Below are 16,764 nucleotides of genomic sequence, written 5' to 3' on the forward strand. Positions count from 1 at the left end.
ACACTGCTAATGATGTCCTTCCCTTGCTTGAAATACAGAGCTTTTTTTACATCCTCCTAAGATCATTAAGATCAATGTGGGGATGTGATTTTTCTTTACAATGTGGCAATTTACAGTTCTCTGGCAAAGTAAGGAAAATTTAAAACGGAGACATACATTATACCACCATGACAATACTAAAAGGCCTACGAGTTAAATATGCAATTGGGAGTGAAATTTTCCCTGGCAGTGCTTCATTAGAAAGACTGAATGGGGGTAGCTTTGGTTTCTTATTTATTTAACATCCTCGCAGAGTAATGGTAGGTAGCTTTTGGTCTATGTGAGAGGTGAGACAGTGCTAAGTAGGGAGGTGAAACTTCTCAGGTTTTGTAATTGGTGCAATCCCTTAATCTTTGTTCCTTCTAGTAACTATTTTCTGGTAAATCAGTCCAAATGATCAATATTTACTCTTTGATCTTGGCATAGCTCTAGATCTAAACGAATACTGATTCCATTCCTTTTGCTCATCCTCTATTACCTCCACTCAGTCTTTACCATCTGTTTACATGACTGACATTTACAACCTCATGAGAACAACAAAACCGATCCATTCATGTAAGGAGCCAAGGTGCAAGCATGTGTTTATGAATGCGTTTCTGTTCTCTCTTGAGTATACCCTTTTCATTTCTTGTGTGCCTGGTTCTTTGCTCAACTTCTCCACAACACTCAAGAATGATAGCCCTAGTAACGACCTGACTTTGTCCACTTCAGGTTTTGGGGGACCTAGACCACAGAGGAAGTCACTGTTTTATTCTTTTCGCTCCTAGCCTTTTGGTCCTGGATCACACCCATTAACAATTAAGATGAAGAGGTACTAATGCTAGAGTTCATATATTTTTGCTCTACTTCTCCTCTCAAATAATGTTCTCATTCCATCCCTAGGTTGCCACTGTTGATGGAAGAAAATGACAGTAGAAGAAAGAAATCACATTTTCTTCTGTTCCCTTCAAATAATATGCATCAAATTTAAGTTGAAAATAGGTTTGCTCTACATTCCTTTTATTTAAGCATTGCAATACAGATTATGTCAAAAATATATCTCAGAAGAAATATGAAGCTTCCTATGTACTGAGTTTTTTTTTCTTGTATTATAAAATGTCTCATTTTTAAGAAAAAAATTTGCAGGCAGAAGGGATTTTGAAAAATGTCCTTTCCTGAGTAATATATTCTATACTTATATTTTTCTTGCATTTAAAATGGTATAACTTGATTTTGGACAAAATCTACCCTGACTTCATCAAACATCCTTGACTTCAGAAAAACCTGGTAACTAAACAAACATCCCTGTATCATATTTTAACTTTCTCTGATGAAGAATCTGCTATGGTACCGTAAAAGAATTTTAAAGGGCCCTTAATTTTACTTGCTTTCTGAATCACCTTTGAAAAACTGAAGACAACATGTATTTCAACAGCCAAAATGTTTTCTGTTTGTCTAGCGTGTGCTCGGCTTTGCTGCTGTGACTGAGCTACTGACCTTTATTAGAGTTCTAGGAAAATTCTACTGAGGCTTAGTTTTGGGAAAGATAAAACATGTAAGGGAATCCATAACTTTACAAATAAATATATATATATTTTTAATAGGCAGATCAAAACTTTGAGACTCCATCTAGTAACCAGACTGCAGCTGAGCTTGCCTAATCAAAATAAAACCAGTCCACTTACTGAACAAGTCTGAGTACTTGTTTACAACATACAACAAAGGCCAACTTTGGATGTATGTTACGAAATCCAAATACATAAAGATGCTTCCTGACACCAAAATGAACTGTAGTTTTGCCTAAGAAAGCAGTACACGAACTGCCTTGTTGCTTGAAAAACCAATCACACAAACATGAAAAATAAGCAGCCAAAGTCTAAATGTTTAACACAATTAACAATTCAAACTTGTGATAGACTAGTCTGTGTTTTTATTTCTGAGAAACTACTAAAACCCAAGATTCTTGGTAGCAATTTACTTTACTTTTCTTCCATGATTGCATAGAATTCATAGATTGTCTCTCTTCCCATCCTCCCCGTCACTGTTTTTGACAGGCACAAATGGCTAAGGAGATGCATGCAATGCAGTTGTCAGCTCCAACAAGATGCTGCGGAAGTGTGTGCAGGAATAGCTGTCAGTAACAACAGCAGCAGCAGCAAAAAAAAAAAAGTTTATTTGTGTATTGACCAGTCATGGATCAGCTGTGAACAAAATAAGAGTGTTTTGCTCTAATTAATTAGATATTCCTTCAACTGTCTTAATATTGCAGTAAAGACAGGTTTATTAGGGTGGTTTTGGCTTTTTTTTTTTTTTTTTTTTTTTTTTTTTTTTTTTTAGAAAAATGTTAAGATTTAATATCTGGATGCTGAAAACCATTCCTGGCTTTGTTGTTATTTAGAATATAATTCCCACAGAGCTTCCCCGAAAGTGTTTTCCGTTTTCCTTCCTTCTCAGAATTTCACTTCTGTCTATTTATCTTTTGGAATTCAGCTGGTATGATTCTACCACAGCCACAACTTTCCAAACAATGATCCTTTGCAACTGCTTCATAACCTGTTAGTTTGCTAGTAAAGCTTACAAATAACTCTGAAACCATGTAAGAAGTTAGCATTTGTTCCTTTGCAGGAGAGAATGAACTGATGGAAAATTTCAGAAGCTTTATAACTATCTCTAGAGCTGACAAATTTACTACCAGTTTGCTTTGTTTTCGTGTATGTATTTTGGAGGGGTTTTTTAGTTTAGTAGTGAATGGAAAAGGCAGCCACACTAATTAACTTTTTACATAATTCTCATCTACGCATGTAATTATCTAGGGCTTACTGATTTATAAAGCTGCCTGCTCTTGACTTCTATCCTTGATGGTTTTTTCTATCATGATCTTTCCACTCCTAACTGTAAATTGCCACTCTGAACTGTTTTCCATCTTGCCTTTAAAAACAGAAAACGCCTGCTGCAGACAAAACACCTTTGCATAGATTTCAGTGCCATGTTTTGTTCTGCTCTCTAAATGGCCATTCTTGAGGTTTGTCTATTGATTAATGAAAAATGAAAGGCATCTTTCACTGTGCTGTGAAAAAAAAAAAATGAGGCAGAGGAATGACAGATGAGTTTCCTGCCTTTCCAGAGACACTACATGCCCCCTTACTGGCAGTATCATGGCAGGCGGCCACCAGGAATAAAAGAAATATGGCAGACATTAATTCCTTGCCTTTCTACAGGAAATATGTTGTCCCTAACTTGCACTTCCCAAGACTGTCATAAAAATATATTGATCTACACTGTTCTGGTGTTTCTAAAACACATTTTAATTGGGATTGTATGCCACAAACAGTATCTTCAAAGTCAGAATGATGTTACAGATCTGTACCCTACCAAAAAACTTATATTCTTCATTGTAGATTTAACTTAGACCTGTGGAAGTGTCTTTTATTAACTGTTTTTCCCTCAAAAGATGTTTCCTTGAGGAATGCAGAGCTAACTTGTGTTCCCCACTTTCTCAACTGTTTTTGCCTGAAAAGATGTTTCCTTGAGGAATGCAGAGCTAACTTGCATTCCCCACTTTCTCAACTTCTGCCTACTCTTCACGATTTTTTTTCCTCCCATTTCTTCACTTCATCAGACTTTCCTCAAGGCAGAGCTTAATTAAAATAAGTTATGATGCCAGGTGAGGTGTGCACATCCGTAAGTTTTGTACTGCCCTGAGGGGCCTGTCGCCCTCTGCTCTGACACAGCTCTCACACGGCTCTCGCCGAACGTGAGCCCGCCTCTGGGCTGACAGAGAAGCCACTCGCTGCGGGCCTTTAGCTGAAGAGCGCCCACGCTCCCAGTCTCCCCCTTACTCCCTATCCCCCCTCCTCGAGGGGAAGGGAGGCTGAACCAGCGCTCGCCCTCCCTGGACCGGCCCCGGGGCAGCGGCACATCCCAAACCCCGCGCTGGGGTCCTGGCGCCTCCCGCCCCTCAGAGACCTGGGCCTGACTCAGCTCCCGGCCGCTCGCCAGGAACCAGCTCCGGGGCGCGGGGGAGGCTGCGGCCGGGAGCCAGGTCGGGGCAGCCCCTGCTGGGTGTGACGCTGCAGCCAGCGATGGCGTCACCGACAGCCACTCTGTGACTTCATGGCTGCGCCGTCCCCAACGTCTGTGGTGCCGGCCGCCTCACTCCAGAGCCCCACAGGGCGGGAACGCAGGCAGTCGCTGCCCGCCAACCGCCCCAAAGGCTGCCCCTCGCGCGCGGCCGCGACAGCGCCCCCTGTCGAGCGCCGCGGGGCGCGCCCCTTCCGTCCGCCGCGGGGCTCCGGTGGCACCGCCTCCCTCTTTCCTCCCTCCCTCCCTCCCTCCCGGCCGGCCGGCGGCGGGAGGCAGGGGGAGCCCGGGAGCAGCGGCGGCCCGGCGGGCAGCGAGCCCGGCAGGCAGGCGGGGTCGCCCGCCCGCCCGCGCTGACGTCAGGAAACTTTCTCCGCGGCTGAGGCGGGAGCGGGCCGGAGCGGGCGCAGTGTGCCGGCGCGGCGAGGCAGCGGGACGGCCTCCATCACCTCGTCAGGTACGCAGCGCTCCTCTCTGAGGGGCAGCGCGGAGCCCCGGCCCCCGGGGGGGCAGCTTACATGCGCGGCAGGGTCCTGAGGTGGTGGCGCGGGCTCCCCACCGTCCCTGCTGGGGACGAGGGCAGCCGGGGTCGGGCGCAGCCGCCCGTTCCCCGCGGGTCCCGGGGTGCGGTTGGCGAGCGGCAGCGGGGAAGGAGGTCTAGGCGCCTGTTGATCGCCGCGGCGGCAGCGCTGCTCCCCGGGCTTAGCCGCCTAGCCGCTGCCCTTCGCTGGAAACTTCGCAGCCGGCGGGTGAGCCGGCGAGCCGGGCGGGCCGGGGCCGGCAGCGCGGGGTGGAGCGGGCGGGCGGGCGGGCGGCGGAGGCGCGGCGGGGGGTGGGGTGGGTGGCGTGAGTAACGGAGCTTGTTGCCGGGGGCGAGCAGAGCGGGGCTGGCGGCGGGGCAGCCTCGCCCGCCTGTCGAGGCTTGTCTCTTTCGCAGGTCTCACCTGCGGGAAGCGGGAGCGCCCGTGGGTTGCTGGTGGGGCGTACCTGTCCGTCGCCTCAGTGCCGGCGCTCGTTAGGCTAACGGCGCGGTGCGAAACTTGCGATGGGCGCAGCTGGCAGCGGTTTTCTCCTCTAACTTCAAAAGCGCAAGGACTTAGGGGTTTTACACATGGGGTGTGCCATGGTTTTTTACACATGGGGTGTGCCATGGTTTAGGGGTTTTTTTGACTTTCAAGTAACTGAAAATAATCAAATGCCTTTCATTCTGTTTTTTTTTTTTTCTTAGTAAGTACAGTAAAGCCATTATCTGAGACAGGGTTTTGTTTTTCTTCTGAGGGCTTAGCCGTGGCAGCTCGGCGGTGTTGGGAGGCGAGCCGAGCTCGCTGCTGAGGCTGATGAACGCACAATTGTTTTACAAGGGAGGATCTTCTACCCGTAGACAAACCCAAACCACCAAGTTAGTTTTAACTCCGTGGAGCACCCGGGTGTTGGGAGGGTGGAGTACTGGAGTACTTTGTCGGATCATCGTGTGAACAGAAAACTGAAATATGAGCAAGGGCTGCAGCCACTGGCTTGAAGTTGGATGAGGGAGATTCAGGGAGAAATTCTCAGTTTAAGGGGGTCTGCAAGTTGTATGATAGTTCTCTGGGGGAATATGGAAAAGTGCGTTGCTCATTTAATTTCACCATCCTTGTAACTTATTGAAAGGCACCAAGAGTCAATCAAAGGCCTGTAAAGGTTAATTGTATTCTTCATACAAAAGAATTTGCCCACTTCCAAAGAACTAGATTTCTGGGGTCTTTTTGAACTTAAGACAGTCATTACATTTCTAATTTAAATACTATGTAACTCTCACTTTTTAAATTTTCAGTTCCTACAGTTGCATTGCAGTTGCAAGTTTTTAAAAAGTCATCTTTATGTAGACATAACTAAAAAGATGTTAAAAAAACCTAATGAACTGGAAAGCAAGCCATACATGAAGGTGATTATGAAGGTGCTTTGAATGTGTGTAGATAAATATAAAATGTTTTAGCAATATATTTCATCTACTCAGTATAAATATACATAAGCATCTATTTTTACATTTTATGTCAATAACTATGAACCTGTCCCTTTAGAAATACTTTTATCTTTTCTGTGATTTTCTTCCCCTGCATGTTAGACTAACATAACTTTAGTTGTACCTTTCAATTGTTGTAGAGATAAGCAATACTTCAGAGCTTCAAACCTCTGCCATTTACGGTGATAAACAAAATAAGACAAAATAATTCACCCGGAGGAAAAAAAAAAACCTTTTTGAAGGTCAAGCTTCTATTTTTATGGCAATTTCAAAATGAACAGAGAAGTTTGACTCATAATTATAGATTTGCTTGATCAATTTGTTGTGTAGTAGTATGTCAGGGACAACCTCTGATATTTGGAGATTATCCATATGCACTCAGGGAAAGGAACAACAAAATAGTGGGGGGAAAAAAGGGTAATAATTTCATGATTATCAGCCTTATGCTTTTTGGTACGCATTTGAAGTGTATGGATGCGTTAGTGATTATAGGCCTCCTTAAAGGCATATATTTATGTGAAGAGGTTGAATAGAGTGATTGATGGATTAAAAGCCTAGGAATTATGGCACAGTGTCCAAGGATGCAAGGGAGCAGTTCGGTTTGTGCTTTTTGACAGAGCTACAGTGGCAGGAATATCAGTGAAAAGGGACTGGAAATAAGCACAAGCAAGTACAAATCAAGTTGCCTTAGAAGTAAGGATGACAGTCTTAAATGTGATCCAGCTGGCATTGGGTGTGTCTTGCGAGTGATGAGTGCAGAAATTAAAATTATTTTGATGCCAGGAAAAAAAAGAGAAAATGCTAGATTGCAGCAGTGAACTACACTACGATGTTCTGTGTAAAACATTTTAAATCACATGGGAAAATACAAAACTGATCCTAGAGGATCAGAAAGGAGGAAGATGTAGTTAACGAGCAGACAATGAGAATGGTTATTACACAAACTAATGGTTGTTACTGCCTCCTTAGTCTTTGGTGACAACTTTGTGATCTTTTCGAGGTCTTTGTAGAGTTCAAAGATCGTGCATCTAATGCTCTGCAAAATATTCACCTGATGTGATGTTTCAGAATTTCCTTTACAAGCTCATTAAAGTAATTTGTTAGTCTCTTGCCTGTGGACAAGGTTACATCTCATGGTTCAGTAGCAGTGTGTCTGCATGGGTGTGTTCATACAACATTTGTAAATATTACTGGATGCTCCAAAAATCATGATCAAAAGACTTATATGAAGAACTTGAGAGGTCAAATACAATAAACTGGCATTTGTATTATGATTATAGAATTAGTTTTTCTCTTGAGATAATCCCTCAAGAGCGTATTGCTTGAATGTGTCATAAGAAAATAATTAGAACTATCACATGAAATAATTAAAGGCCAACTTCAGGTTGAACTGGGAGACTAACATTGCTTGAAAGAGAACAAAAAAATGAACTACCTTATCTTTGGATTGTTGACATATCTAATACAACTTGCGGCAGGATTCTAATTCTGTCAGTTTTTTCAAGTGAGGGAGTAGAGCACTGAGAGCTGAAAAGTCCACGAGGTTCACTTCACAAAAATCGCTGCTCTCGTAGAATTTTCAGTTATTGTCGACAGTGAAATGGGTGGCAGAGGTTGAGGCTGTGTTTTAAGTAAATCGGCTCTCGAGACAAGAAATCCTGAATTAATGACTTAATAGGGTTGTTACATAAGAATATGCTAATTGGGCACAAATAAACATTTTCCCCATCCCCTTTTTTGCCATACTGTAATCTGATTTTTTGAAGGGATAAGCGCCTTTAGAGAAACAGGTTATATCCCAGAAAAGAACAAACAATACTGTCCCTGTTAGAACTCATAGTGCCTCTGCATAGCTACCTAACAGCGTTCTCTTCGGTTCTCTTACCTTCAATATGTAACTTTTCATGTAGATATATTTTTTTAATATCCTTGTTCCCAGTGGAAGTCAGTTCCTTCCTAGTATCTCCTAAATCCCTGAGATCAGAACCCCGGCTTTTTTCATGCAGTTAGTCTCACTACCCCACTGTCAGTGCTTCGCTGAAGATGCCCCGTGACGTAAATGATACATCAAACTGTTCTATGGATTTGCTGTTGTGGAATAGCCAGCTATTACCATTTAATATATAGCCTTAATCTGGGTTTACAGTCATGGCCTGTGGTGGTTAGGGGCAGGAGGAAGGAGGTATTACATTTACTCAATTACTTGTCATTTTGTGGTCTGTCTTCAAGGCATATACCTGTGACCTAGCAGGAATGGCAGAATGCAGGAGTAGCATTACAGTGAGTCATTGCCCACCCTTTTAGTCTTAGATAGGCAAGTGTAGACCTTGTCTGTGCCATTTCATTTGCCCAGGGGCACTGAAAGAACTCTGGGAATGGTCAGTAGTAGCTCTTCGGTCTTAAAAATACTTTCTACCTAGGCTGCAGCTCCACCCCATCTAATAAGCAGAAGGACATCTGAAATGCCTTCTCTTGCTGTATGGTTTCAAAACATGTTTGTTACACTAAACTGAACATCAAGAGAAGGAAGTGATGTTACGACATAAATTTTATCCAGGATTTCAACAGAGAATTTATCCAGCTGGAAACTCATCGTTAATTCCCAGGAAAGAATTTAGACTTTCATTCTTCCTCCCCTCTGCCAGTTTAAGCAGATGTTGTAATCACCAAGCGAAGAGGGTGCTCTGGATTAAAATATTATCATTTCCTCAGGTTGAAATGACTGACTTTTTTGGGGTGTAATTACATGTTAGGCAAAGAAAGAATGTAGAATTTTGTAGCTTAATGAAACAAACATTTCTGTAGAAGAGACAAGACCTGAGTTTCCAAGAGCCATATAAGTAGTAAGCTTTCACTGGAGCAAGAAGCAGAACTCAGGCTTCTTAAAGCCTATGGTTTCACACAGGCGACTTGATAATGTGGCAAAGAAGTACCGGAAAGCCCCTTAGATTAATATACTGGATTTCTTTAACTTCTGCAAAATTCTTTTCTATTTTGAAGGGCAGGCATTGAGAAATTCTGTTTATTATTTTGATTCCAGAGTCTGACCTACTCAGCTTATTAGTATATACTGTATATTCTACTGACTTTGTTAGTACTGCATATATTTTATGTCTAACTCTGAGCTTGCATATTCAGGTTTTATTCTGAGAATTGAGTGGGTTTTCTCCATTTTCTATCTTGCTTGCAGTTATAAAGATTCAGAAACATCTGTGCAGCCAAATGGTTTTCAGTTTATTCTGTCAGCAGTACCTGATCAACACCATTGCCTTGCATGAGTTTGCACAAGTGTAGCTTGGTAAACAATTCTCTTAATAATGCACTGGTTGGAGCAGAGACTGCAGCTGGCTCAATCTTATTTCTTTTAGCTCTGTGGAAATAAGAAGTTGGTGCTAAAATTTGGGTTTTTTTGTCACCAGAAAGTAGAACCACGATCCGTGGAAATTCTTTAGACGTTCTGGTTATTCCTGTGCTGTAGAGAGATCCTGACCAGTGCACTTTTATTTTGAAAAATGTATGACTTTTAAGGCAAATCTTTTGGCATTCAAAAGTGTCTGGTGGCTGTTTCTAGCATGCTGTATTGCTGTAGTGGAGCAGGGTATATGGGTATTCCAGTACTTGGGAATAGATATGGATAGAGGAGCCTAATCTCCAAGGTGCTTCGATCCTCTCATAATCCTTAAAATAACATGAAAACTTTAAAACTGCATTCAAATTCGTACTTATTATTTTTAGATAAAATGAAATAGTTTTTTGAGGACTGCTGGATTCTCTGAAACTATTCAAGATCTTTAATGTGATTTTTTTCATTCTTTCTCTGCTCTCTCCATCCTCCTAGTTTTAATGGGGCAATCTTGGACAAAGGCAAAATGCAGTAGTAACATGGTGTGCAAAACAGAATCCTGACTACTACCTGCTGTGACATTTAATAGTCTATTCTATTTTCATTTTTGTCCTTTGAAATGCAGATGTTAGATCTTCGGTTCTTCTAGGCGGGATGGGCCATTAGGAACTTAAACATTGTGCTTAAACTTTCGAAGTGATCTAGGACACTCTAAATCCATGTAGCCCTTAAAAGTTTTTTCAGAGTTCTCAGCAGCCTATGCAAAATCAAACGTTGTTTCCAGTAGATGCAAGGCTGGGGTAAGGCTGCTAGTGCAGAGGGGAAGGGTGGCTGGAAAGGAGGTGGCTGCCCATTCTCACCTCAGTCTTGCAACTCTCCTTGTGGCAGGGGGACCCCCGGGAGAGCTGGTTTCTTCACAGCTGCAGTCTGTGCCACCTGGGGTTCGGCGAGTAGCTATTTTGGTAGTGCTGGCAATTTCTGTCTGCTGCCCTGTGTAACTATTGTTTTTCCTATGCATAAAGGTACACCTAATATTAATATATTTTCTCTTTTGTCAGATTGAGAGCTGTTAGTTTTTGTGTGTGTGTACGTCTTTTAAAGAAGATATCTCTTGAAACAACAGCATTTTTTTTTCTTAATCTGTTGTGAAATCTTCTGGAAAGTATAATAGAAGTGAGGTAATGAGCCTAGATAAAGGACCATGTTCCCAATAAAAAATGATTTTTCCTGCAATCACATCTCAAAATGTTGTTTGGAACAGCAGTCGTCGTTGCATGCCAATTACATTAGGAGTTGTTTAAAAAAGTTTGGTGTGTCCTCAAACCTATTTTCTTAATGTTTGTCCAGACCGTCTTTCCAAATGCCTTGCTGTGCAGATATGTGCTGTCTCTAATGCTTTCTGCCTACATGCTGTGTTGGCAGCCGTATGCATTCAAAGATCATGAGTCAGGTTCCCTAGCAAAAAAAAATCATAAAATAATGAGATTAAAAATAATATAGGCTTTGTCTTTTTTGAACATTTAGTATTGTTTTCCTTCTTTGAAGCTTTTTTTTGCAACTACGTAGATCTGAAACTTATTTTATATTGAAAACAGATTTTTTTTTTTTTTTTTTTTTGTAACACAAGCTTAAAATTTCAGGACTTGCGTCTTCAAGAAAAACAGATCTTGTGGGACTTGCCCTAAAATGATGAATGATGGCACCACTGTGTCTGAGCTTCTGCTGATACATGCTTCGGTCTTAAATGAGAAAGATATTAGTCAAAAGGTTTCATCTTCATCCCTGTTTATGTTCAGATGTAACGAAGAGGCCTCTGCTGATGGTTCTAACTGCTTGTTCATGTGCTGAAGTCAAAGGAGATTCAATGCTAGAGCTGAAAATGCTAGCTGATAGAGTATCTTTTTCTTCTGATTCCCAATCGATAAGGTGACAGAACCATCACTTCCAAAGCAGTGGACAGTTGGGGTTACAGCTAAATGGTGGTTTCATGTTGTGGTGTATGGTATGCACAAGTCATACCTATTTTAGAGTGACTGTAGTTAAAATAACATGAGGAAACTTGCTAAAACAAAGTAATAAGTAACAGTGAGAGGTGAAGAGTATATGGTATAATATGATGATGAATCTTTACTTGGGACAGAAAATAGTAGCAGGGGACTATGTAGCCAGCAGAAAGTAGTTTGAGAGACTAACCCCCACCACTGTGCCCCTTAATCTGTTTCACATGTGTAAGCTTTAAAGCAGAGCGTACTGTGGATTTGTAAACACAAAGGTCTTTAACATCTGAGATTAGTGCAGTCTTTTTCTTGATTCAAGCAGCCTAAAAATTACATTATTAATTTTGTAAGTTATATGTTGTGTTAATATTCAGTTTATCCTGTTGTGCAAATAGGCTTAGGATGGAAGCAATACTTTTCCAACAAATTTTGCAGCTGGAGCTGTTACTGATTCTCTTATCTTTCGGTGCCATACAGTAATTGCACTTAATTGTTTGCTTCTGCTGTGTTTTGTGGTGTGAAATGCAGTATGTCAACACTGCTAAACTGCAACATTAGTGTGTATAATGCTAATGTTCTTGAAAGAGATAATTTCCAGATTTCATGTAACTGGATGAAACAGCTCTTGTGTAACTACCAATGCAGTGCTTTATACATCTTCTTGTAACGAAAGTTTTTAGTTGTTTTTTCTCAATAACAGGTTGGTTTTGTCTTCACACATGTTTTTGTGTAGTGTGTTGTACTGGTAAGCTAAAAGGCAACATGCGAATGGGGCTGGGCCAAAGTCCATGGCTGGGAAAGCAGGATGTAAAGAAAGTAACATTTTCTTACACAGCCACTTAAAAACGTTGGGATTCTCATTAAATTGCTTGCTATCCTTATAATTTAATGCAGCTCTCCAAAACTGAGTCTGCTTTTTTTTTTTAAAAGCATATTAGGTTTTTTTGGAGACCAAAAGTACTCACCTAGAAGCATTACAACTTGTAAAAATGATTCTACAACCTCCCCTCCCATCCCGTGCTTTGATGGGAGCTCTGTTTCTGGCTTAGTCCCCACAGGTTCAAAATTGTACTTCTTAAGAAACCAGCCAGTCTGGAAGAGGACACCTGGGAACTTTATAGTTCCCAGCTTCAGTTCTCTCAAAGACTATTGCTTCTGCACTGAAAGACAGCAGAAACTGCAAGCTGCATTTTAACCTGGCCATACTTACTTGCAATCATCTCATACGTTTGTCACAATTAGTCTGTCATTAACAGCAAATGTAAACTAGAAGAGCACATGAGCTATTTATTGTTTTCTCTTTCAAAATGAAATACTTCTCCCAGAGGTCTCAGTTTCATTCCCCATGTTTTATGTCTGAGGATGTTGAATGTAGCTATTAAACTGCTAGACTGATTTTGTGTTAGTAATTTTCTCCAATATGAAGAGTAGCTCTTGAATCCAAATCATTAGTTGGCATTTCAGCCATGTAGTACTGAATAATGTGCTTGCATTGATAATATCCACAACTGTCAGTACAGTTACGTTGGCTGTGGCCAGCAGCTCTTTTTTAGTGGTTTTGACTGGATGGCATGAGACAGCTGATAGCTACAGACATGGCAAATCTGCCGGTGTGGAAAATTCACAGACCAAGCACAGTCTATGTAGGTATCATAGTAATCTGTCAGGAAACTGAAGTGCAGTTGACAGCACTGTTGATTGTTTCTCTTGGAAAAGTGCTAGTATTTGCTTTGCTTTTGTACTGATTGGCAAAGCAAAAATGATTTTACTGCACAAGTGACATTGCTGCCGCAAGGAAGGAGGATATTTATATCACAGTAGGCAAGGACAGTGTGCTGTACTTTTGAGTAACTACTTTAATGCACAGTGTTCTGTATTATGTATTATGTATGTTTACTTTGCAGTCTTGCACAAATGCAGCAGGGAATGGCTAGTCATTATCCACAGCAGTCGATGTAAAATTGTCACACTGTTTGGATCTTCTCTTTTGTTATTGGGTTTTCTGAGGCGAATAAGAAGGAGGGTGTGACTACTTAGCAATAATATGATGCCATGGTACCATGCTTCATGTAGCTGTGCGTTTAAAATAGATAATTAAGAAATAAGGCAGTGTATATTATATAGACTATTCTATATGAGCATTTTGTATTTGATGGCAAGCATAACATGTACACACTAATACACATACTTCAACTTGCTCCCAGTATAACTGATGACCTTCAATCTTATCTGTCTTCAAAATGTACAGTAATTTGCACCACAAATTCTAAAACTAGCCTCCGATTCAGAAAAGATTGACATACTTTAGTGAACAATTTGCAGAGGCTTAAGGCTTAAGTTTGTTTGTCCCAAGCTTGAACCAAATAGGATAAAGGATATCCTAAGAGAAAATGTTATTTTGTTGAACTAGAATGCATTTACAAAATGTCTGTCTTTATGTGAATTTTACTCCCGTATTAGTCTGGTTTGTTTACTTTTAAGTTCCCAAATTTCATAAATAAAGCAGCAATGTAGTCTTTACTTTTAGATCTCTAAAGAAAGAAATGTAGTCACTAAAAACTGGTAAAAATACATGCAACATCATTTGTTTACATATTTTATTCAAAGCCAGATGAAGAAAATGACAGGGAGCTAATACAGATAAGAGACGGTATTGTGTGGGGAAAGTGAATAATTTTGAAGTGCTAATAGATGAGGCTTTTGATGAAGTAGAACATGTGCACCTCCTTTTGCTGGCCAAGGTAATCATTTAAAATGGAGTAGAAAGCTTCTTCCTGTGGAGGCTCTCTGACAACAGAGACTTTTTGGGAAGACTCTGTGTGTTTTGTACACTCTGTGTATCCAGATATTTTTGCTAGTCACTGATTCTCTGATATTTTTAAGAACTTCCTCATGTGTGATACTTGTTGCCTGAACCTTAACTTCTTTTCAGACCCTACTCCTGGAGGAATCTGGGATACCTCAAACGGAAGTTCAGTATCAGAACGAGCAGTCATCATCTAAGCTCTTGACATCCAGAATACAGAACCAGGTCATATTTTGATGACTTAAGGATAATGTACTTTATTATGTAGCATTTTTCTTACCATTCTTGGAGGATATCCGGAGTTTTTATAATTTTATGGCTTAAGAAAAATTCATGAATAAGATTTTCTCCCCCTTCCCATTTTGGAGTTGCGTTTCCTCTGTAGCATTGTTAGGCTTGATTAGGATCTAGAAACTTTTTGAGTAGTGAGTCAGAAAAATAAACAAAAGCTGAGCAAGCAAAAGCTGAGGAATGGAAGAGATTTTTGGTTTAAGTGTAGTTTAAATGCTTTCAGCTCTAAACTAGAGGTATAGTTTCTCTCCCCTGCATGCACACCTTTTCCTTCCTTTTTCCTTGTCCCTTTCCTTCTCTTGCCCTTGCACCCTCAAAAAAGTCATTGAGGACAGTTCTGTTATGCCTTCCTCAGACACCTTTGTGGGATATGTCTAGATGTGCTTCTTTAAAAGAGCCTGAAGGGAAAGCTTTCAACTGTAACAAATCTGTTGTGTAAAATGTGCAAAACAGGAAATATGCATGTAGTCATAAACCCTAACGATTCCACAGCAGTCCCTTATGTACTTCTTACTCAGAGAATTATCTATGTTGTGACTCTATGTGCTTTTCAATTTGGGATTTCAAGTTTTTTGACATTGTAACTGAGCAGTGATTAAAAGGTATGAAGAAATGGACCATAAAATAGATGTTTAGTGATAGATAAATAAAAGCATACTTAATAAGATTAATGGGATATATTTTAGATGTGTTATGTTATTGGCATACCTATGACTGCGTAAACACTGAAATAATCTGTTGCAATTTAATCCAAATCAATTCCATTTGCTAGGTCATCTGGAAGTTACTTTTGCTGAATAAAGTTCTTAGTTGCTTAGCCAAATGGCAGGGAAAAAAAATGTCAAACTACTGAAGAAATATGCCTTGACAGTAAAGAACATAATAAAATGCTAAAGATCTCAGTTCTGAAAGAAATAAGTGGTTGGCTGGAAATAATTGCTTTGAATATTTTGAATTCATTATGGTGAATTTTGCCAGATGCTCTTGAAGAATATTTGTGTATGTTATTTACTGTGGTGTTTCTTGTGCTTGCTGCGAGGCATGTGTACTTCTGGGTAATTTGATCCTGTTTGTTTATGGTCTAAATACTTTTTTCCTCCCCAGACAGCAGTATTCAATTGTGTGTTATGTTCAGCTGCTTTTTAGAAGACGTGATACAAATATAAGTCCCAGGCAGTGTTTGTGTAAGGTAGAATGAAGTGTATTTCTTCTTAGCTAGCAAACTTCTTTTGAATCTTGACATATCTTGACAGATTTCTGAAACTTGCATTTCACTTTGTACCTAGGAACATTTTACAAGGTAAGATCTTTAAAGGGATGTTGCAGCTCAAAGACGTATTTGTAACACGTCTGGAGAAGGAGACTTATTAACTGTACTCTCAGCCTCTTACACTGTGGAGGGGTGAACAATAGAGAGAGCGCGCTCTGCTCTGTCGTGTCTTGTCGCTTATCTGGAAGTGTGTTAATTATTCATTTGAGTCTGCCCTGGCATTTGGGTATTAGGAAAACCTGTAGGTATATATGGCAAAGTATTGGCTAGTGCGACAACTGGTATGTGAAAAACTGCATTGTGAATGACCGCAATTATATGGTTACTAGTTTGGTTTTGTTATGGCTGTATGCATTCAGCTCGTGTCTGTGCTTTGATTTCTCAGAGTATACTTGGTTTGGACATTCACACCGTAGTTCCGTAAGTTGTTTGAGACAGCAACGATGCTGCTGAAATGGTGATTGGAGCCTTTTTCTATCCGTTGCCACCCTTTTCCTGCCCGATGCACCTTTCTTTGGTTACTGGCTCAGGTATTTACTCTATGGCATTGGGAAGTGGATCAAGTATGACCAAGAACTGGGAAGTGGGAGGAATAGATCCGTTTATACATGTTCAGTCTGATTGTGGAGCAACAGTGTAAGATGCAATAAAGTTGCTTTTCGAAGTAGATAGAAGCTAAGCTGTAAGCCTTGGTTCAGCATACGCAGGTTTTTTTCACTGCTTGCAGTATAGTTCATCACTGACCTGACCAGAACAGATTCATCCATATAGTCTCTGTCTGACCTTCCTTGATGTAGTTTTATACTTCCAAGGCACAACCACTTTAACAAGTGAGGATAAACAGTGCTGTATTGTGGAAAAACATAAGGCTTGTTGTTCCTATATCCAGTTTATTTAGCTTTGTCATAAATTTAGGTTCCTAGGCGTGTGTATTAGGGAGGTTTGTTTTGTTTTCCT

At 40.7% G+C, this 16,764-nt stretch overlaps 1 protein-coding gene across 6 annotated transcripts in view; it reads left to right on the forward strand.

Annotated features, from left to right (window-relative positions):
- Positions 1–4,472: 4,472 nt before the first annotated feature.
- GULP1 (GULP PTB domain containing engulfment adaptor 1) overlaps positions 4,473–16,764 on the forward strand; it is a 168,534-nt gene continuing 156,242 nt past the window's right edge. For 5 of the 6 annotated variants that reach the window (XM_050900025.1, XM_050900021.1, XM_050900027.1 and 2 more), the window contains exon 1: positions 4,473–4,555. The gene's annotated coding sequence lies outside the window, so the exon portion shown is untranslated. Of the gene's footprint in view, positions 4,556–4,802; positions 4,848–16,764 lie in introns of those variants that run through there. The other variant, XM_050900022.1, reaches the window with a different exon arrangement.

The sequence above is a fragment of the Gymnogyps californianus genome, chromosome 7 (genome assembly GCF_018139145.2).
Source record: "Gymnogyps californianus isolate 813 chromosome 7, ASM1813914v2, whole genome shotgun sequence".
NCBI lineage: Eukaryota > Metazoa > Chordata > Aves > Accipitriformes > Cathartidae > Gymnogyps > Gymnogyps californianus.